This window comes from Delphinus delphis, chromosome 9 (genome assembly GCF_949987515.2).
Source record: "Delphinus delphis chromosome 9, mDelDel1.2, whole genome shotgun sequence".
Lineage (NCBI taxonomy): Eukaryota > Metazoa > Chordata > Mammalia > Artiodactyla > Delphinidae > Delphinus > Delphinus delphis.
In genome coordinates this window covers 49,481,798-49,504,636 of record NC_082691.1, presented here as the reverse complement: position 1 = coordinate 49,504,636, position 22,839 = coordinate 49,481,798, and positions in this window count along the sequence as shown.

Below are 22,839 nucleotides of genomic sequence, written 5' to 3'. Positions count from 1 at the left end.
GTAAAGTTGTCACTGTTTGCAGATGACATGACACTATACACACAGAATCCTAAAGATGCTACCAGAAAACTACTAAAGCTAATCACTGATTTTGGTAAAGTAGCAGGATACAAAATTAATGCCCAGAAATCTCTTGCATTCTTATACACTAATGATGAAAAATCTGAAAGAGAAATTAAGGAAACATTCCCATTTACCACTGCAACAAAAAGAATAAAATACCTAGGAATAAACCTACCTAAGGAGACAAAAGACCTGTATGCAAAAAACTGTAAGACACTGAGGAAAGAAGTTAAAGATGATACAAACAGATGGAGAGATATACCATGTTCTTGGATTGGAAGAATCAACCTTGTGAAAATGACTATGCTACCCAAAGCAATCTACAGATTCAATGCAATCCCTATCAAAATACCAATGGGATTTTTCACAGAACTAGCACAAAAAATTTCCCAATTTATATGGAAACGCAAAAGACCCTGAATAGCCAAAGCAATCTTGAGAAAGAAAAACAGAGCTGGAGGAATCAGGCTCCCTGACTTCAGACTATACTACAAGGCTATGGTAATCAAGACAATATGGTACTGGCATAAAAATAGAAATATAGATCAATGGAACAGGATAGAAAGCCCAGAGATAAATCCACGCACATATGGTCACCTTATCTTAGATAAAGGAGGCAAGAATATACAATGGAGAAAAGACAGCCTCTTCAGTAAGTGGTGCTGGGAAAACTGGACAGCTATGTGTAAAAGAATGAAATTAGAACACTCCCTGACACCATGCACAAAAATAAACTCCAAATGGATTAAAGACCTAAATGTAAGGCCAGACACTATAAAACTCTTAGAGGAAAACATAGGCAAAACACTCTATGACATAAATCACAGCAAGATCCTTTCTGACCCACCTCCTAGAGAAATGGAGATAAAAACAAAAATAAACAAATGGGACCTAATGAAACTTCAAAGCTTTTGCACAGCAAAGGAAACCATAAACAAGACCAAAAGACAACCCTCAGAATGGGAGAAAGTATTTGCAAATGAAGCAACTGACAAAGAATTAATCTCCAAAATTTACAAGCAGCTCATGCAGCTCAATATCAAAAAAACAAACAACCCAATCCAAAAACGGGCAGAAGACCTAACTAGACATTTCTCCAAAGAAGATATACAGATTGCCAACAAACACATGAAAGAATGCTCAACATCATTAATCATTAGAGAAATGCAAATCAAAACTACAATGAGATATCACCTCCCACCAGTCATAATTGCCATCATGAAAAAATCTACAAACAATAAACGCTGGAGAGGTTGTGGGGAAAAGGGAACCCTCTTGCACTGTTGGTGGGAATGTAACTTGATACAGCCACTATGGAGAACAGTATGGAAGTTCCTTAAAAAACTAAAAATAGAACTACCATACGACCCAGCAATCCCACTACTGGGCATATACCCTGAGAAAATCATAATTCAAAAAGAGTCATGTACCACAATGTTCATTGCAGCTCTATTTACAATAGCCAGGACACGGAAGCAACCTAAGTGTCCATCGACAGTTGAATGGATAAAGAAGATGTCGTACATATATACAGTGGAATATTACTCAGCCACAAAAAGAAATGAAATTGAGTTATTTGTAGTGAGGTGGATGGACCTAGAGTCTGTCATACAGAGTGAAGTAGGTCAGAAAGAGAAAAACAAATACCGTATGCTAACACATATATATGGAATCTAAAAAAAAAAAAATGGTTATGAAGAACCTAGGGGCAGGACGGGAATAAAGATGCAGACTTGCTAGAGAATGGACTTGAGGACACGGGGTGCAGGAAGGGTAGGCTGGGTTGATGTGAAAGTGGCATGACGTATATACACTACCAAAGGTAAAACCGATAGCTAGTGGGAAGCAGCCGCATAGCACAGGGAGATCAGCTCGGTGCTATGTGACCACCTAGAGGGGTGGGATAGGGAGGGTGGGAGGGAGGGAGATGCAAGAGGAAAGAGATGTAAGGATATATGTATATGTATAGCTGATTCACTTTGTTATAAAGCAGAAACTAACACACCATTGTAAAGCAATTATACTCCAATAAAGATGTTAAAAAATTAAAATAAATACAGATGGTTACATATATATAGATACGTATATATGTATATGTATACATACATATGTATATATATGTATACATACATACATGTATATGTATATTTGTTTACTCAGTGGTTAGTAGACACATATATATTTCCTTGCTTGCTCTATCAGTTGAGAGGGCTTGAAGCAGTGACACCCCAGTAGCAATGAGCATACTTAACACCTAGATCTTGGTTTCTAATACCATTCTCCTAGAAGAAACCAGGGCTCCGTAGAGAAATGGCCAATTGTAGTGCAGGGGCAGGAAATAAGATTACCCTGGAGCATCTTATAGTGCTTGAAGAGTGAAAGTGCAAAAACAAAAACAAAAAAAACCCATATGATGGGGACATGTCAAACGGAGATGCAAGCAAACTGGAAGATTTCCCAGTGATCAAAGCTGCAACAGTTTGGGCAACCAGAAAAAAAAAAAAAAAACTAACTACAACAACAACAAAAAAGCAGTATTAAATTATAACACAAAGTATAAAATAAATATCTATCAGTCTATACTTATAGAACAAAATGATTGAATAAATAAAGAACAGAAGCGACAAATTTCTTGTGCAGAGAGTTCCAAATAATTTGTGTAGGTACTCTGTCAAGAAATAGGGGCATAACCCCACTCCTTTAATGTGGACTGTGCACAGTAACTTGCTTCCAAAGTACACAATATGGAAAGAAGGGGGAAAAGTAAGTTTACAGTGGAGGAACCTGGCAAACACTACCTCAACCAGTTGATCAAGGTTAGTATGAACAATAATAAGTCATGTTGATGGAAGGGAGATGGAAAGTGATGGAAATGGCAGTCTACCTCTGTCTTCCTTCCAAAAATCTGTAACCCGAGTCTAACAATGAGAAAAATATCAGACAAATCCCAATAGAAGAGACTTCTACAAGTACTCCCCAAAACTGTCAAGGCCATCAAAAATGAGGAGTCTGAGAAACTATCACAGGCAAGAGGAATATAAGGAGACATGATGACTAAAAGTAACATGGTATCCTGGATGAAATCCTGCAGCAAGGACATCAGGTTAAAACTAAGGAAATCTGAATAATATATAGACTTTAAACAATAATAATGTATCAATATTAGTTCGTTAATTGTGACAAATGTATCATACTGATATGTCAATAAGGGGAACTGAGTGTGAGGTGTAATGGAGCTCTGTATTATCACCTCACTTTTTCTGTAAATCTATAACTGTTCTTAAAAAATAATGTTTATATTTTTTAAAGTATATGTTGAAGTATAATAAGTCCACTTTGTTTGGGATTGTATATATAAACTCTTAGCAGCCTAAAGGTCAATTGTATTGAGTTATTATTTATTATTCTTTCCTTGGTTTGCAATGTTAACCGTATTCTTTTGATAAAGTGATTCAAAGTTATTTACTCTCACTCCCTCAGGCGAAAACTTCCCTATATGCTCTTCAATATGCTATTCTGTAAACTCTTACTGCAATATTCTTTTAATAAAAATTCCTTTCAGAAACAATACATTGTGGAGTTAGAGTTGGGTTTTCAATTTTATTGAGTGAAGGACATTTGTTCTTCCTGTTGTAGGTTCAAATGAATCTTGCATTTAAAATACGGATCTCACGTATATTACTTTTGCTCTGAAAAGGAAAATGTGCCTTGTGAGATAAACAAAATACAGTGCAATATGTGAAAATTGTGGATTTTGAGGGCTGAAAGTGACCCTGAAATGAGAAACTTCAAGTATAGGATTGCACAGGTTATTCCAACAATGACTAAATAATGGCAGCCAGGGCAAAAAGAACATAAATAAGCAAAACAAAATCTAAAAAAACAACTCAAAGTATATCATAAATTGAAAATATTTAAAAATATTAGAAAGAACATTCAAATAATGAAGGTCTTCACTTTTTTCACGATTTCTCGATATAGCATAGGAATATATGTGGGGGCCTATTTGCCATATTTATATAAATGTAGAGTCAATTCCTTTTCCTCTGTTTTGGAGAATATTTATTAAGATCAAAGACTCTTCCCTGATATTAAAATTCTGCACAACCCCAGAAAAATTCCAGAAAGAAAGTTGTTTTTCCCTTTGTGCAAGACTGCATATTCTGCGATGCTAAGGGGGAGAATTCAGTTCAAACTAGGGGGGTTTTACTAGAGCATGATGGTGTTACAAGTACAGAAAACACCTTTAGATATTGGGGAAAGAAACTGGTACCGCTAAAGAAAATTATACCTATTCGAAACAGGACAAAAGTATGACTGTATGTCCTTTCAATATCCTACTGAACATTGTCTGAGGGGACCACCCAAGGATTACCTAATTCTCTAGGGAATGAACCGTTGTTTGACTTACTAGTTACCTTCGATTAAGACCCAGATTCTGTGAATTATATGTCAATGGTATGGATTTTTTTTTTCCAGTAGAGGTGCAAATGATTTCTGTCTGGTAGAAAAGATAATACAAAAGGTTATAGTTTTATTGCCCTGGAGGATATTAAGCAGGTTTTTTTTGTTGTTTGTTTGTTTGTTTGCTGTACGTGGGCCTCTCACTGTTGTGGCCTCTCCCGTTGTGGAGAACAGGCTCCGGACGCGCAGGCCCAGCGGCCATGGCTCACGGGCCCAGCCGATCCTCGGCATGTGGGATCTTCCCGGACCAGGGCATGAACCCGTGTCCCCTGCATCAGCAGGTGGACTATCAACCATTGTGCCACCAGGGAAGCCCTAAGCAGTTTTATCTCTCACTGAGTAAACTTATTTCAGCAAGTCTTTTTTCCTGACTAACTTATTATAAATCAATCTTACTCTCTCTCTCTCCCCATATATATACACATACATATATATATAGGTATATATACACACACATACATATATACACATACATGTATATTTCAAATGTCCTTTGAACCAGTTTAACCATTCTACTGGCACCCTTATTAAGTCAAAGACATCTTTGACACATGTTTATTCTACATTTGTATGAAGCATGCCATAATAAAATGATTCAAATTATTTACTTTTACTTTTCCAGGTGAGAACTTCCACGTACATTTTTCAACCCTCTAAAACAGGTCACTGAAAAAGAAAGATTTATGCATAAATTTGTTGGTTTAGGGCTACATTACTACCACTATAGTTCACCTCTTCCCTACTGTTACATATGTCCTCATCTATTTATGACTGTGGCTCAAGGCAGAATTTGTGAGCTACTATCAGTGGTGACAGGACATAGATGGCTTAACTTTTGCAAAGTTGAACAGTTTGACTGTGTGATAGATGAACGTGTTGAATGTACCATAAGCTTTCAGACCTTTTAAGCAGATATCAGTTGCAGAACATGCTTTTGTTAAACATTTTACACTTTTTTTTAAAAAAAAAGCTACTTCATTAATGAAATCAATATTCAATCGTATTTAATCGTCTCTCATTAAATATTATCCTCAAGGGAATAAAATAGATTTCAATCTGTGGGTTGTATGAGGGGAAACAATATAATCAATGAACATTATAATAACAATTTGTTATCTTTTCTACCAGGGAGACATAATTTATTAAGTAGTCAATTTTATAAATTGTCTCTTTTGTGATAGAGTCACCACAGGATCTAAGTACATTATATAGATACTCGAAATACATAAAACAAGGGTGGAATAACTACTATGCTAAATTTCATTAAATAATCATGTAGACAAATTAATAAACAACACATCATCTGGCTACTCAGTCAGCCTAGGAATAAAGCTCCACAAAATGACAGTTGTCCTTCCTAGAGATTATCATACTAAGTGAAGTAAATCAGAAAGAGAACGAGAAATACCATATGATATCACTTACATGTGGAATCTAAAATATGACGCAAATGAACTTATCTACAAAACAGAAACAGATTCATAAACACAGAGAACAGACTTGTGGTTGACAAGGGGGAGGTGGGGTGGGGGAGGGATGGATTGGGAGTTTGGGATTAGCAGAGGCAAACTATTATATATAGAATGGATAAACAACAAGGTCCTACTGTATAGCACAGGGAACTATATTCAATATCCTGTGATAAAACACAATGGAAAAGAATATGAAAAAGAATGTATATGTATAACTGAATCACTTTGCTGTACAGTAGGAATTAATACTACAGTGTAAATCAACTATACTCCAAAAAATAAATTTTTAAAAAAATCCTTGAAACTCCTGTATGTATCTTCTGGGACAAAATAAATATCAGCAAAGTATTCATGCTAGTGTAACCAGTATTGATGATGAGAAAGGCCCCAATTGTTAGACCTTTATATAATACAGTCAGCATTTTACAAATAAATGATCATAGAAGTACAAAAACCTGTCTGAGTGAAAAGCCCTTGATTCTCCTGCTTATAGTCACTTGTCATGGTTCTTACTAAATCTGTAATTTACAAGAGCCAATAAGTGGTGTGGTTGAATTTGAATGCAAGACTTTTAACTCTACACCCAGTGCTGTCACCAAAAGATGATAGTATCCATATTCTGTACATTCTGACTTTACATTATTTCAAATCAGGGTTTATTAAAACCTTGTTCTGTATTTCAGCATGGGAAACAATATTTTCAAGGTTTCACTCCATAGGAACAGGATGTATGCATGTATAGTAAATTCTGATAACCCATGCCAATAAAGAGCATTAGCATGAAAAAATGAAAACATCATAACTAGTGTACCACTTGAAATAGAGATCGGTTCCACCTGTAAAGAGGTCAATGTGTTTCCACATCCATTCACATTTATACGTTTCATGACAAACACCATGTAGTCAACGTCTAATCGTTTCCCACATATTTTCTGTTCAAAATATTTAGTTAGGGCCACACATACTAGGGTTTCTGAAACACAAATATTCAGAAAACTTGAGGGTGTATTATTCTTTTACTGAAGTACTGTACTTCAAATTATACTTGTGACCAAAAAGCCAAGAAATCTAGTAAGCTTTTGCGTTTTTCAACTACTTTAATAGACATACATAGCACTACCATTTGCATAGTCTTCAAATACAAAGGTAACATAAATAAGTCAAGTGGAAAGGCTAACCACACTAGATGAGGGACTAAGAACCTCAGGTTCCAATAGTGTTCATACTACATTTGAGACATGATGTAATTAGGAAATCACCTGGGATTTTTTTCCTCTAATGGAAAGTCAGAGGGCTGGGCTGACTTCTAGAAAATGCCTAAGTTCTTCCTCTTCCGTTTCATAATTCACTGTCTTCTCTAAATTTTTCCATCATGAAAAATAAATTCCAAATAAAATTCTTATGTTTATGAAAACATAAACAAGCATCTAAAATTTAAATAGATATTTCTACCATGGGGGAAAAAAAGAAAATAGTTTTTCTTATACACTTGATCTAAAAAGCTAAAATGTCCTTTATAATCCAACTATGAATTTTTGTTACAGGCAAAATGTTCAATTTATTGTAACAATACCTGTAATGGTGCCAAGTAAGACAAAACTGTAAATATCACTTAAACTTGGACATCCTGCAGTATTTTTGATATATTGACCAAAAAAATGTAACTATATTAAATGTTAAAGATTATGAAAAACTTAAAAAAATATCTCACAGACTGCCACTTAATTATCTGAGAACATATAAATACAGACCAGCATGAATTATTCTAGCATTCACTTTTGAGTATGACTGATGAAATCAATAGTAAAACCTAGATAACTGAAATGCCCAACTTTGAAAACTAAAAATTTGTTTGTCAGTGTGAATTCTATCAGCTTTTGTTTTCCAACTCTCTAATTCTTCTTTTCCTATCAAAAAAAATTTCTCACTTAAGTATTATCTTCAGAATCATTAATAGCCAAGTCAAGTCAATGTGGTCTGACTAAATACTTTGTCACTTCACATAAGGCAAAATAAATAAATAAATAAAAGCAAAGAATTAAAACATGGTTCTTTCTATTAGTGTTCATTTCAGGTCTGCCCAGAGACCCTCTCAAATTTAGCTAGAGATAGTTTCCATGGTAACTGAAGAATGTGCTCTGATAAGTCTTGAAACAGACAAATAAGCATCTTTGCTTCCTACAAGTGGGCAGCAATTTACTTCTCTGATGCTTAATGGGAGACACCGGAATCTATTTTGGTTTCAGACAAAAGCTGGAAAAAAGCCAGTTCTGTCAATTACACAAAGTTTAAAAGGCAGATGTCAGTAAAGTTGAGGTCAGTATAGGATACTGATATACATCCCAGCTCTTTTAGCCTTTCCGTGATATTTTTTCCAAAAAAATTAAATATCTTATACTACCATGAAGAACTTTAAAAACTAATTGTCTTTTTTTAAATATAAGACATATTGTTCAGAAAGCTTTACTATCTGTGCACATAATTAATTTGATCAGCTTATGTTACCCTTCAAGGTAAATTATTTATTTATTTTAAAATTTTTTTTAATTTTATTTTATTTGTTTTTATACAGCAAGTTCTTATTAGTCATCAATTTTATACACATTGGTGTATCTTTAAAAACTAATTTTCTTAATCCAAGCAAATATATCACTTTCCATTCTCGTTTTAATTAATTACTTCCTATGGCATATAAAATGCTAAGTTGTGACACTACAAAAAATCAAAATTGGTCTTTAATTTTTTATGTTTTGGGGCTTTTCTTGGTAGAGTAAAATTTGGGATGGATTAATGGGAATGCATAAGTCAGTATGTGAAGGAATGAAACACTTGCAAACTACTGAGTTGAAAAACAGGTACAACCTTTCAAAGTCTAAAAAATAACCCCTGAATGTAAAAAAGAAAATTGGTATTACTCAAGAACAAATCATGACCCTACTTGAAAGTATCTCTGCATAAACTTGTATAGAAAAAGATAATAAAAGCAGATAAATCTATTCCAATCCCAAACCAAAATTAACAAAAAGGCAGTCAGCTCCCTAGAGAGGAATCTGTGTTTCTCTTGGTTGTGACACTAGTTACCAAGGTAGTGATTATATTTGAGAGGCCCCTGGCTAAAAATCCATTCTCCTGAAGATCTTCAGTGGAATCTAAATAAAACAGATGCTTATAATGTACTAACTTGTGCTCCCAGTGTTCAGACACCTGAACCTTAGCAAATGAAACTTCTCTTGCTGCAAAGCAAAGGCAAAAATCAAGGTAATTATGGAAAGTTTTGGCGTCAGACTGCTTTTACCTCAACTCTTCAGAACAAAAAGTTAGAACATGTCCATCTGCTATCATTTAGAACCCTGTGATCCAGGCACTGTAATTGGCAAGATAGCCAGTAGCCCACATGAATATTTGTGTGATTTAGAAGATATGAGTGCTGCTGCTGGGACTCACAGCATGTAAAGCACAAGCTTGATTTAAGGTCTCCCTCACATCTTCATCCAGACATATTTGCGCAGTATATAAACTGCACAACTGTATAAGGCAGCCCTTGCTTTGGATCACGAGTATGCGGTGATGAGCAGAACAGGCCAATCAATACCAACAGAAAACAGTAATTGGAATCTGATTCCTAAAAGACTGTTATCATTAAAGGACAAATATCATATGATGTCGCTTATATGCAGAATCTAAAAAAATGATACAAATGAACTTATTTACAAAAGAGAAACAGACTCAGAGAACAAAGTGATAGTTACCATGGGGGGAAGGGGTGGGGGGGGAGAGATTGGGAGTTTGGGATTGACACATACACACTGCTATATTTAAAATGGATAGCCAACAGGGACCTACTGTATAGCACAGGGAACTGCTCAATATTCTTTAATAACCTAAATGGGAAAAGAACTTGAAAAATAATAGATACATGTATTATATATGTATAACTGAATCACTGCACACAACATTGTTAATCAACTATACTCCAACGTAAAATAAAAATTAAAAAAATTTTTAAAACTACAATAATTTTGAGAAACTATTTTTTTAGGGAAATAGGATGTTTTCAACACTATTCTTTGTGATCTATGCAATGTCATATAACCATAACTTTCCTCTAAAGTTAAATTTAAAATATTATGCATTTATCAAAATAAATATTATCTAAAAGTACTACTAGTATTTAAACTAATTTGTCCCACATTTTAAGAAGCTACTATGTGCCGTGAAGACTGTGTAAGAAATACAAAGATGGGAGCTAAGAACTGCAAAAGAACCCTCAGCACTAATGAATCCTTCAAACCTCTGCACTAAGAGACTTTACCAAACCAATCATGGCTTTTGGCAGCCTAAGGCCACTTCCCTGGGACTACCCAGCCCTCCTTTTGAGTTCCTACATAAAAAAGTTCAAGGCTATCAAAAGAATTCAATGTTTGTTCCAGCCAACACCCAACATTAGGCCCCTGCTACCTCCCCTTCTTAGAACATTTACTAAAAAAAACAAAACAAAAAAAGAAAGTTTGCAATCATAAATCCTTCATCCATCTCTTTGAGATATATGCGTGTATAGCTCCTATCACCATGGAGTGTCCTTCTCAAGGACTGAAAGCCATTCCTTCAAAATGTAAACTTTATAAAGGATAGGACCTCTGTCTCCCAATCTCTGTGGGAGGATATAATCCTAACTTCAATCACTGCTAGCCAGGAGATACAGCTGGCCTAATTGCATGTATACTAACTGACCCTCTTACCCACTTTTCTTAATTTTCCACTCCCTTGACACTGCTTGAGCACTCCCCTTCCCTAATCCCTCATTATCCCTTTAAAATACTCAGTCACCTCTGCACAAATTGGAATGGAGCGCAGCTCTTTGCCTACTGTTAGTAATTACTGAATAGACTCTGTTTTTACTAACTTTAACTAATGTTTGGCTTTATCTTTGATAGGTCTAAAGAAAATATTCTAGCGTGAAAAATAAATATATTCCAAAATGACAATATAATACAGAATAAATATGCTATGATAGTACTTTGATTAATTAAATTGAGAGTGTGTGATATAAAGCCTGCACATTGGTACAGATAATAATATAATATCTGAGAAGAAGGGAGATACCCATTGGGCAGAGAAGGAAAGCAATACGGAAGGAGAGGAAATTTATCTGGGCTTTATGAGTTTGGATTTGAACAAGGAAAATAAAGAGAATTTAATTTAGCACTGAAAAAGAAATTTAAAAAATATTTAACATTGACATAGGTTCATATTATTCCAGAAGACATAAGCATTAGCATAACCATACCAATAAATTCCAAGATCCATAAAGGGAGAGATCTCATCTGATTCTTTTCTTATCTGCATCATCAATGTATAAAATACAATGGTTTCAACAAAAATTCATTGAAGTTACAAACAAATGAAGTATCATTTTAAAAAGAAACTAAATATGTGAACTAAAAGGAAGCTTATGCAAACTTAATCAGAAATGAAAGAAGAGACATTACAACTGATGCCACAGAAGTAAAAAGTATCATGAGATTAGTATGACCAATGATATACCAACAAACAGGACAACTTGGAAGAAATGGATACTTCCTAGAAATATACAACCTACCAAGATTGAATCATGAAAAAATAGTCTGAAGAGACTATAAGTACTGTGGAAATGGAATCAATAATTAAAAACCTCCCAACAAAGAAAAGTTTGACACTAGATGGCTTCACTGGTGAATTCTACCAAATATGTAAAGAATTAACACCAATCCTTATCAAACTCTTCTGAAAAATTAAGGAGAGGGAACACTTCCATACTCATTGTTTGAGGCTAGCATTACCCTGATGCCAAAGCCAGAAAAAGATACTGCAAGAAAAGAAAACTACAGGTTAAAACCCCTGAGGGATATAGATGCCAAAATCCTCAACAAAATACTAGCAAACCAAATTTAACAGCACATTAAGAGCACCATACACTATGATCAAGCAGGCTTAGCCCTGGGATGCAAGGATGATTCTACTTATGAAAATCAATTAATGTGATACGCTACATGAACAAAATAAAGTGTAAAATCACATGTCCATCTCAATAAATGCAGAAAAAGCATTTGACAAAATCCTGTGCCCTTTCATGATAAAAACTCGCAACAAACTTGGGAAGTACATCAACAAAAGAAAAGCACATGTGAAAAACCCACAGCTGACATTTTAATCAATGGTGAAAAATTTAAAGCTTTTCCTCTAATATCAGGAAGAAGGCAAGGATACCCAGTCTTGCTACTTTTATTCAACATGGTACCAGAAGTCCTAGTCCATGCAATTAGGAAGGAAGGAAGAAAGAAGGAAAGAAAAAAAGAAAGAAGGAAAAAAGGAAAGAAAGAAAGAAAGAGAGAAAGAGAAAGAAGGAGGGAGGGAGGAAGGAAGGAGAAAGAAAGAGAAAGAGAGAGAAAGCAAGAAAGAGAGAAAGAAAGAGAGGAAGGAAGGAAGGAGGGAAGGAAAGAAGGAAGGAAGGAAGGAAAGGTATCAAAATTGGAAAGGCAGAAATAAAATTGTCCTTGTTTGCAGACAACATGATCTTATATGTAGAAAATCCAAAGGCTTCATCAAAACACTGTTAGAACGAATAAATTCAATAATGTTGCAGAATACAAAAATCAACATTACAAAAATCAGTTGTGTTTCTATACACTAACAATGAACTATCTGAAAATGAAATTAGGAAAACAATATCATTTACAATAGCACCAAAAAATAAAATACTTAGGAATAAACCTAAGGCAGTGAAAGATTTATATTCTGAAAACTAGAAAACATTGATGAAATAAACACGGGTCCAAAAAAATCACAATGGAAATTAGAAAATGTGAACTAAGGAAAATGAAAAGAGAACATAATAAAATTTGTGGGATGCAACTAAAGAAATTATTTAGAGGAAAATTTATAGCTTTAAATCCTTACATGAGGAAAAAAAGAAAAGTCTAAAATCTATTATCCAGGATTCTCCATTAAGAAGCTATTTTTTAAAAAAAGGAGCAATATTAAACCTAATGTAGGTTAAAAATGATAATAGTAAGAGCAGAAATCAGTAAAATAAAAAACAGAAAACAGAGAAAATTAATAAAACAGAAAGATGTTCTCTGAAGGGTAATAAAATTGTTAAAATGCTAGCTGAACTGAACAATAACTAAAGAAAGATAACTCAGATTACTGATATCTGTATGTCTGCCTGCCAGTAACTGTGAAGGATCTGACATTTTACCCAAACTTGCAGACTAATGTTTTAGCCTGCCATAGTTTCATAGATGCTGTCATCCAAGACTCCTGGGTCAAAGCTTTATTACTCATGGCACAGCAAGTAGCATGACTATTAGCATATTTCCACCAATTTTCTTTGTCCTCAGATCTCACAGGGGTGAGGCAGATGGGCCCAGATGGATGTTTGAACATGCAGTTAGTTGCATTATAGAGGAGGGAACTCTAACCTTTTATGATGTGCAGTATGCAGTGGCTGCCCTTTGCTCCAGGAGGAGACATTATGTTTATTGTACTGGACAGTTGACATGCCTGCCTTTTGCTCTGGAAGGAGATATCATCTCTTTCTTCCAAAGCTACTTGCTGTACAAACACCCATTAAAGATAGTCCAGAAAAAGGTTCAGGTAGTAACTTGCTCACAATAAATGAAGAAACATGAGAAACCTACGAAGAAGTGTCTCCCCAAACTGTTCTTAAGTACATGAAAAAAGGAAAGGCACAGACAAGAAAATATTTATAACACATATATGTGACACAGAATATATAAATAACTTCTGCTAATTGATTAAAAATACAAATAACCCAATTTAAAAAATAAGCTAAAGATTTAAGTAGATATTTCACAAAAGATATCTGAATGGCCATTAAGTACATGAAAAGATGTTCAACATCCTTACTCATGTAAATTAAATCCACAATTTGATGCTACTACATATCCATTAGAAAGGCTAAAGTTGAAAGCACTAATATTACCAAACGTTGACAAGTATGTGGAGCAACCGGAACACTCATATACTGCTGGTGGGGGTGTATAATAGTATACCCATTTTGTAAATGTGTTTGGCAACTTCTAGTAATATTAAAAATACACCTACCCCATGACCCAGCAGTTTTATTGTTAGGTATGTAGCTAAAAGAATACACATGTCCAAAAAAAGACATATATAAGAATAATACTTGTAAAAAATACATAAATAATAATAATACAAGCCCAAATCTGGAAACATCCCAAATGTCCACTGACTAGTAAATGAGTAAACTGTGATATAATCATACACTGGAATACTACTTGGCAGTTAAAAAAATAATAATACCAGTTCTACCAATATATGCAACAACATGGATGAATTGCAGAAATATTATGTTGAACAAAAGAAACCTGATACCAAAGACCACATACTGTATGATTCCAATTTAACTAATTTCTAGAAGAGACAGAATTAATCTATAGTGACAAAAAAATAGATCAGTGGATGCTTTGGGGTTCAGGATAGAGTTTGACTTCAAAGAGCTCAAAGGATCCTTTTAGAGTAATTGAAACATTCTGCATCTTGATTATAGAGGTGTTTACCCAGTTGTATACATTTGTCAAAATGTATAGAGTATAATGTATAGAGTAATTGAAACATTCAATTTTTAGAGTAATTGAAACATTCTGCATCTTGATTATAGAGGTGTTTACCCAGTTGTATACATTTGTCAAAACTCATTAAACTGTACACTTAAAATTTGTGTATTTTGTTGCATATAAATTATGCCTACATAGAGTTTATTGAGAATATAGTACAGTTACATAAAAGTTGACTTGAAATAACAAACTTACAGGTAAGACATTGTGAACGAAAAAATGTGGTGTTAGATTTGAATACAGTGAAACATATATTTATATATAATCATCTAGTACAGATGATTATACTAGATTCTATACAAAATAGAATGCAGTTTTTTCATCAATGTTGAAAAGGTATTAGTAATTATAAGACAATTCAGTAAGGTAGTTGGACACAAAATTAATATTTAAATCTTAATTGCTTTGCTATTTACAGTTTTAAAATGTAATGGTGGGGCCTCCCCAATGGCACAGTGGTTAAGAATCCACCTGCTGGGCTTCCCTGGTGGTGCAGTGGTTAAGAATCTGCCTGCCAATGCAGGGGCACGGGTTTGAGCCCTGGTCAGGGAAGATCCCACATGCCGCAGAGCAACTAAGCCCGTGCGCCTCAACTACTGAGCCTGTGCTCTAGAGTCCACGAGCCACAACTACTGAGCCCGTGTGCCACAACTACTGAAGCCCTCGCACCTAGAGCCCACGCTCCGCAGCAAGAGAAGCCACTGCAATGAGAAGCCCGTGCGCCACAATGAAGAGTAGCCCCTGCTCACAGCAACTAGAGAAAGCCCACACACAGCAACGAAGACCCAACGCAGCCAAAACTAAACAAATTTATAAAAAATAAATAAAATAAAATGTAATGGTGAATATTCCATTCAAAGTAACAACACATAAGCAAAAACACTCAGGACTACACTTGAAAGGAAATGTAAAGGACACATATAAAAATATTTTGTAATTCCGCTGTGGAACACAAGATATGCTTGAATAATATGACTGTCTTGGTTGACTGGTGCTATATAACAAACCACTCCAAAACTACGTGGCTTAAAATATTTACTTATTTGTAGATTTGCTGGGGTTTAGCTGGCCTGGGAGGAGCTTGCCTGGGCAGCTCTTCTTCTCCCTATAATTCTTCAGACTGGCTAGGGTACTTTATGTTGTAGCAACTGGGATGGATCTTCTCTACACATCTCTATCCTCCTGTTTGGACCCTAACAGATGGAGAATGTTCTCCTAATACTAGTGGTAAAGGCAGTTTCATGACTCAAGAGGATTTCTAATTCTGCTTATGTTACTTCTGCTAATGTACCTTTAGCCAAAGCAAGTCCTCATGTTCATGGCCAAAGTCAAAGGGCAGGAAAAAGTACTTCTCCTATGGAGAAGAAGAAGGGACTGCAAAGTCACTTGGAAAGGTTGTGTTATGGACTGGATGTGCCCACAACCCCCAAATTCCTATGTTGAAGCCCTAACTCTCAATGTAATGGCATGGGGATGAGGATGTGGGGATTAGGGAGGGAACTAGATTTAGATATGATCATGAGGGTGGAGATCCCATGATGGAATTTGTGCCCTTATAAGAAGAGGAAGAGACATCAAAGCTTCATCTCTCCACCACAGCAAAAAGGCAGCCTCCTTCCTGCCGGGAAGAGAGCCTTCACAAGAACCGAATCTGCGAGCACCTTGGACTTCCCAGCCTCCAGAACTGTGAGAAATAAATGTCTGTTGTTTAAACCACAGTCTTTAGTATTTTGTTACAGCAGCCCAAGCTGAGACGGGTTGTTATTAAAGGGATAGGTGAAGAATTGGACAAATAATGCAATTTACCAAAATCATACCTCGATTTTGGATAGAGTCAGTAATTACGGTGATTTTTAAACATTTACAAAAATTCTTTGACACAAACTAATTCTTTGACTTCTCCCATGAAGAAGAGGCTATGATTCCTCCACTTGACCCTGGGGAGCCTTTGTCCATGAATACAATGTGCCAGGAAAGATGCTACATGGCTTCTGAGGCTTTGTTAGCAAGGGCTGTGCTTTTAAAAAAATGCCTCAGTGCTTCAGAATTATTGTGCTAAATAAATTTGTTAATTTGCATAATGTGTTAGTACACATGCTTTTATTAGCGTGACTAAAATGTATCCAATAACACCTACAGTTGCGCTTACCTTTACATTTCAAAAATTGTTTTATATAAAACCCATAAACAAATTCAAAAATAGACAAATAGACTTTTAGATTTGCTTCCAGCACTCAGCTTTCAAACCATATGAATCACAATAACTAAGAATAGAAATGAAACAATTGTGTAAGACCAATTTCTCCTGATTATTCTATGAAGAACTTGTGAGGTGCTGGCTGGTGGCTGCACTGTTGGTATAAAGCCAAGTTAGGAATAGATGAAGTTAAGAAGGCCCAGTCCAGCCCAGCCGAGTAAGTTACACAGAGACAAATCCATTACATCACAGAGTCCTAAAGGTAGAATCAGTGCAAAACCATGGAGCTGAAGTGGTCTTCTCCTAGACTGAAGCCCACACAAAGTCCTTCATCTTCACTGTCTTAAGAACTACATTGGGGGCTTCCCTGGTGGCGCAGTGGTTAAGAATCTGCCTGCCAATGCAGGGGACACGGGTTCGAGCTCTGGCCCAGGAAGATCCCACATGCTGCGGAGCAACTAAGCCCGTGCGCCACAACTACTGAGCCTGCACTCTACAGCCTGCAAGCCACAACTACTGAGCCCGCGTGGCACAACTACTGAGCCTGCACTCTAGAGCCCACGAGCCACAACTCCTGAGCCGGCATGCCTACAGCCTGTGCTCCGCAACAAGAGAAGCCACCACAATGAGAAGCCCGCACACTGCAATGAAGAGTAGCCCCCGCTCGCTGCAACTAGAGAAAGCCCATGCACAGCAACAAAGACCCAACAGCAGCCAAAAATAAATAAATAAATAAATTAATTAATTAAAATTAAAAGAAAAAAAAGAACTACATTGGGGTCTTGAAACGCAGCCAGTCTGCTCACACTGAAAAGCTGAATTCACAGCACCAGGAGTCAGCTGGCCAGGACATGTGTGAGACCAAATGAGGGGAATATTGCTAAATGGTGTTTGTATGTTGTACAGAATTAAGGCGGCTGCAAGCAGAGCATCCATAACTAAATTGAAAGAGAAAACACATAAGCAAAGCTTGAAGTAAAACTGATTAGCAACAGAATGTGAGGTGGGTGGGTAGAAACTGACAACAGCAATTAAATTTGCAGGAATCATAGTAATGAGTTTTTTTTTTCAAACCAGGACCAAGACATGTTGCTCATGAAATGGAGAGCACTTATAAGTGTTGAGTGCAGAGACTATAGCTTCCCAGGAGAACAGCATGACCTTTCTATGTCTGCTTGTTCCTCTAAATCACAACATGAGACTATATCTACCTCCTATTTTCCCTCTCAGTTCAAGCTCCTCTTCCAATTTGAAATAACTTCTTCACTCCTGCTGCCACTACAAGGACTTCCTCTACCTAGTTATCTGGTCCAAATCTCCTGGATTGAGCTCTGCTCAGTTTAATCAATCTCTCACTTGCTTTGACATTTTCCACCAGTTAGCACCCATTTTGTTGTCGCTTTGTAAGTATGCCCAACAGTTATTAATGTGTGGGCTCTGTAACTTTGACTAGATTCTAAACTCCTAAAGAGGAACATCCGATTTTTTCCCAGCTTTATTGAGATATAATTAACCTAATGTTGTGTAAGTTTAAGGTGTTCAATGTGTTGATTTGATAATCTATATATGGCAATATGATTGCCATTGTAGCATTAGCCAGTGCCTCCATCACATAATTACCATTTCTCTTTTGTTGTGAGAACATTTAAGATCTAGTCTCTTAGCAACTTCGAGGAATAAAAATGTTGACTATAATCACAATTTTGTACAGTAGATCTCCCGAACTTACTCATCTTCTACCTGGAAGTTTGTACCCTTTGACCATTATCTCCCTAATTCCTCTGTCCCTGTTAACCACCATTCTACACAGATAAGTCATATAGTATTTGTCTTTCTCTGACTTAGCTCACTTAGCACAATGCCCTCAAGGTCCATCCATCTTGACTCAAAAGGCAGGATTTCCTTCTTTCTCATGGCTGAATAATATTCCATTATATATGTCTATATCCATTCATCCATTGACAGACAAGTTGTTTCCTTATCTTGACTGTTGTGAGTAATGCTGCAATGAACACGGGAGTGCAGATATCTTTTCAATATCCTATTTTCATTCCCCTTCAATATATACCCAGAAGGATTGCTGAATCATGTGGTAATTCTACTTTTAATGTTTTTAAGGAATCTCCATACTGTTTTCCATAGTGGCTGTACCAATTTACATTCCTACCAACAGTGCACAAGTATTCTCTTTTCTCCACATCTTTGCCAACACTTGTTATCTCTTGTCTTTTTGATAATAGTCATTCTAACAAGTGTGAGGTAATATCTCATTGTGGTTTTGATTTGCATTTCCGTGATGATTAGTGATATTGAACACCATTTTATGTATCTGTTGGCCAGCTGTATGTCTCCTTTGAAAAAAAAAATATTAGCAAGTTGAATTCAACAGCACATTAAAAGGATCATACATCATGATCAAGTGGGATTTATGCCTGGGATGAAAGGATAGTTTGACATACATAAACCACATTAAACATGATATCCATATTAAAAGAAAGAAAGATAAAAATCACATGACCATCTCAACAGATGCAGAAAAAAGCATTTGACAAAATGCAGCATCCTTTCATGATAAAACCCTCAACAAATTGAGTACGGAAGGAACATACCTCAACATAATAAAAGCCCTATGGGAAAAGCCACACACTTCATACTCAATGGTGAAATTTTGAAAGCTTTTCCTCTGAGATCAGGAATAAGACAAGGGTACCCACTCTCACCATCCTTATTCAACAAAGTACTAGAAGTCTTAGCTTGAGAAATCAGATAAAAGAATAAAAATTATCCAAATCAGAAGGGAAAAAGTAAATTTTTCTTTATTTGCAGATGATAGGATTTTATATATAGAAAATCCTAAAGACAATCAAAAAACTGTTAGAATTAATTAATGAATTCAGTAAAGTTGTAGGATACAAAATCAACATACATAAATCAGTTGTGTTTCTATACACTAACAATGAAATATCTGAAAAATAAATAACCAAGTGAAAAAGGACTCAAATAGTTTATTATAAGTAAATGAGGACCCAGATGGAAAAGAGAGGGAGAGGGAAAATGAGGCAGAAACAATATTGGAAGTGATATCCAGGAATTTTCATAAACTAATGAAATATATAAACACCAGATACAAGAGCCTCAGGAAACTCCAAGCAGGATAAAAAAAGGAAACCACACATTATAGTGAAACTGCTGAAAACAAAAATGAGGAGAATCTCATAAAATCAGCCAGAGAAAAAGACCCTTTGCATTGCAGTAATAGAAATAAAGCCGACAGATAACTTTGCAAAAGAAACATTGGAAGAAGATAACGGACAACTCTGAAGTGCTGAAAGAAAAAAAAACTAATAATTTACAATTTTATATTCAGCAAAAATACCATTCAAAATGAAAGTGAAATAAATGTGCTTATTGACAACAAAAGCTGACATACTTGTCAACACACCACAGTACAAGAAATGCTAAAATAAATTATTCAGGCTGAAATAAACTGATGTCAGATGGAAGCACAGAACTTCAGAAAGGAATGAAAAGTATCTGAAAAGGTAAGTATGTGGGTGAATACAAAAGAATATTATCTGTTTAAATCATGAATAACATCAATGTCTTCTAGAATTTATAACAAATATAGAAGTGAAATTATGTCTGTAATCACATGAGGGCAGAAGATTGTTAAATATAGTTAAACTATTGAAAGGTTGCTGAATTATTCATAAAATGGTAAAATTACTAATATGACAGTCTGAAATAAGTTCAAGGATGACCTATAACGGGCAACATAACCACTTAAATATTAACACAAAGGGTATATCTAAAATGTTAGAAGAGATAAAATGGAATAATTTTTAAAATACTTGTTTAATACAACAAAAACGAAAAGAAGAAACAAATTAGAGCAAAAATAAATGGAACAAAAACTGAAAACAAATAGCAAGATGACAGACTTAAATCCAACTATACCAGTAATTATACTGAATGCAATAGTGATGAAATACTAAAATTAAGAGAAGACAGTGAGGCAGATTTTTTAAATGGCTCAATATATTCTATTCACAATAGACACACTTAAAAATATGAAAATTGATAGAATGAAAGAGAAAGAATGAAAAAATATGTACCATGGAAATGTTAACCAGGAGAAAGCTGATGTGGCTACGTTATATAGGACAAAGTAAACTTTGATACAAGTAGTGTTACTAGCGTTAAAGGTGGACATCCGATGATAAAAGAGTCAATTCACTAAGCACAAAAATACTAATTTTATTTCCATCTAATTATGGTAACAAGATATATAAAATAAAAATTGACAAAACCAAAGTGGACAAATAGACTAATCCTTAATCAGAGTAGAAGATATTTAAGACAATTCTCTTAGCAATTGTTAGAACAAGCAGACAAAAACATCATAAGGATATGAAAAATCTGAACAATACTATTAACCAATTTGACCTAAATGACGTGTTTGGATTACTACATACTACAATTGCAGAATACATTCTTTTTAAGTGCATAAGAAACTTTACCAAAAATAGACCACATACTGGCCCATAAAGTATGTCTCCAAAAAATTACAAAGGATTGAAATTTTGGAGTAACATATTTGAAATTGAGAGCAGAAATAGAAACAGAAAATCCCCTAATGTATGTATTAACACCTTTCTAAACATCTCAATAGGTAAGAAGACAATCACAATGAAAATTAGAAAATATTTTGAACTAAACATAATGACATATGAAAATATTTGAGGAATACAGTTAAGGGCATAGAGAGAAACTGCTTGCTTTAAATTCATATATTAGAAAAATGAAAAATGAAGTTTGCATCTCAAGAAGGTAGAAAGAGAAGAATAAATTAAACCAAAAAATATTAAAAGGTAATAAAAGAATATAAGAAAATTAAATAGAAAGCAGACATACAATAGGGATAATCAGTAGAACTTAAAGTTAGTTTTTTGAAAATATTTAAAAAATTGATAACCCCTTGGAAGACTGATCCTGAAATTATTAAAAAATGAGAAAACACAAATTACACATCAGAATGGAAAGGGTGATATCACTCCTGAAAGGGAGGGAGATATTTTATATGCATTTTTTAAAATCAGAGGATATTGTAAATTTAACATATTAGATAAAATGAAAAAAATTCCTTTAAAATGTAACTTTAAAAAACGAATATAAAAGGAAATAGAGGGCCTTCCCTGGTGGCACAGTGGTTAAAAATCCACCTGCCAATGCCAGGGACACGGGTTCGAGCCCCGGTCCAGGAAGATCCTACATGCCATGGAGCAACTAAGCCCGTGCACCACACTACTGAGCCTGCGCACCTAGAGCCCGTGCTCCACGACAGGAGAGGCCACTGCAATGAGAAGCTCACGCACTGCAACAAAGAGTAGCCCCGGCTCGTTGCAACTAGAGAAAGCCCGCACACAGCAACAAAGACCCAACACAGCCAAAAATAAATAAATAAAATAAATAAATTTTTAAAAAAAGGAAATAGAAAATCTGAGTAATCTTTTTTTTCCTATTAATGTAACTGAAACCTTCCCACAGTGAAAACTCCAGGCCAAGATTATTTCAAAGGCAAATTATTTCAAAGGCAAATTATTCCAAACATTTAAGGAAAAAATACTATGAATCTTATGCACATTCTTTGACACAATGGAGAAAAATGAAAGACTTCACAATCTGTTCTATGAATCTAGCATAATTCTGATAGCAAATTATCAAATTCTTACAAGGGCATCACAAGAAAGTAATATTATAGGCAATATCGCTCATGAACATGAATTTTGAAATGCTGAGCAAAATATTACCAAGTAAGTCTAGCAGTGAATATGTATGAATATATATGAATTATATATAACCACTATATATATATATACATATATACATATATAGTTGTTTTACATTACAACTGGTTTTTATTTCAGGAATGCAACATTAGTTTAACATTTGAAAAGCAAATAATATAATTTGCCACATTACCGAAATAAATTTAAAAAAATCA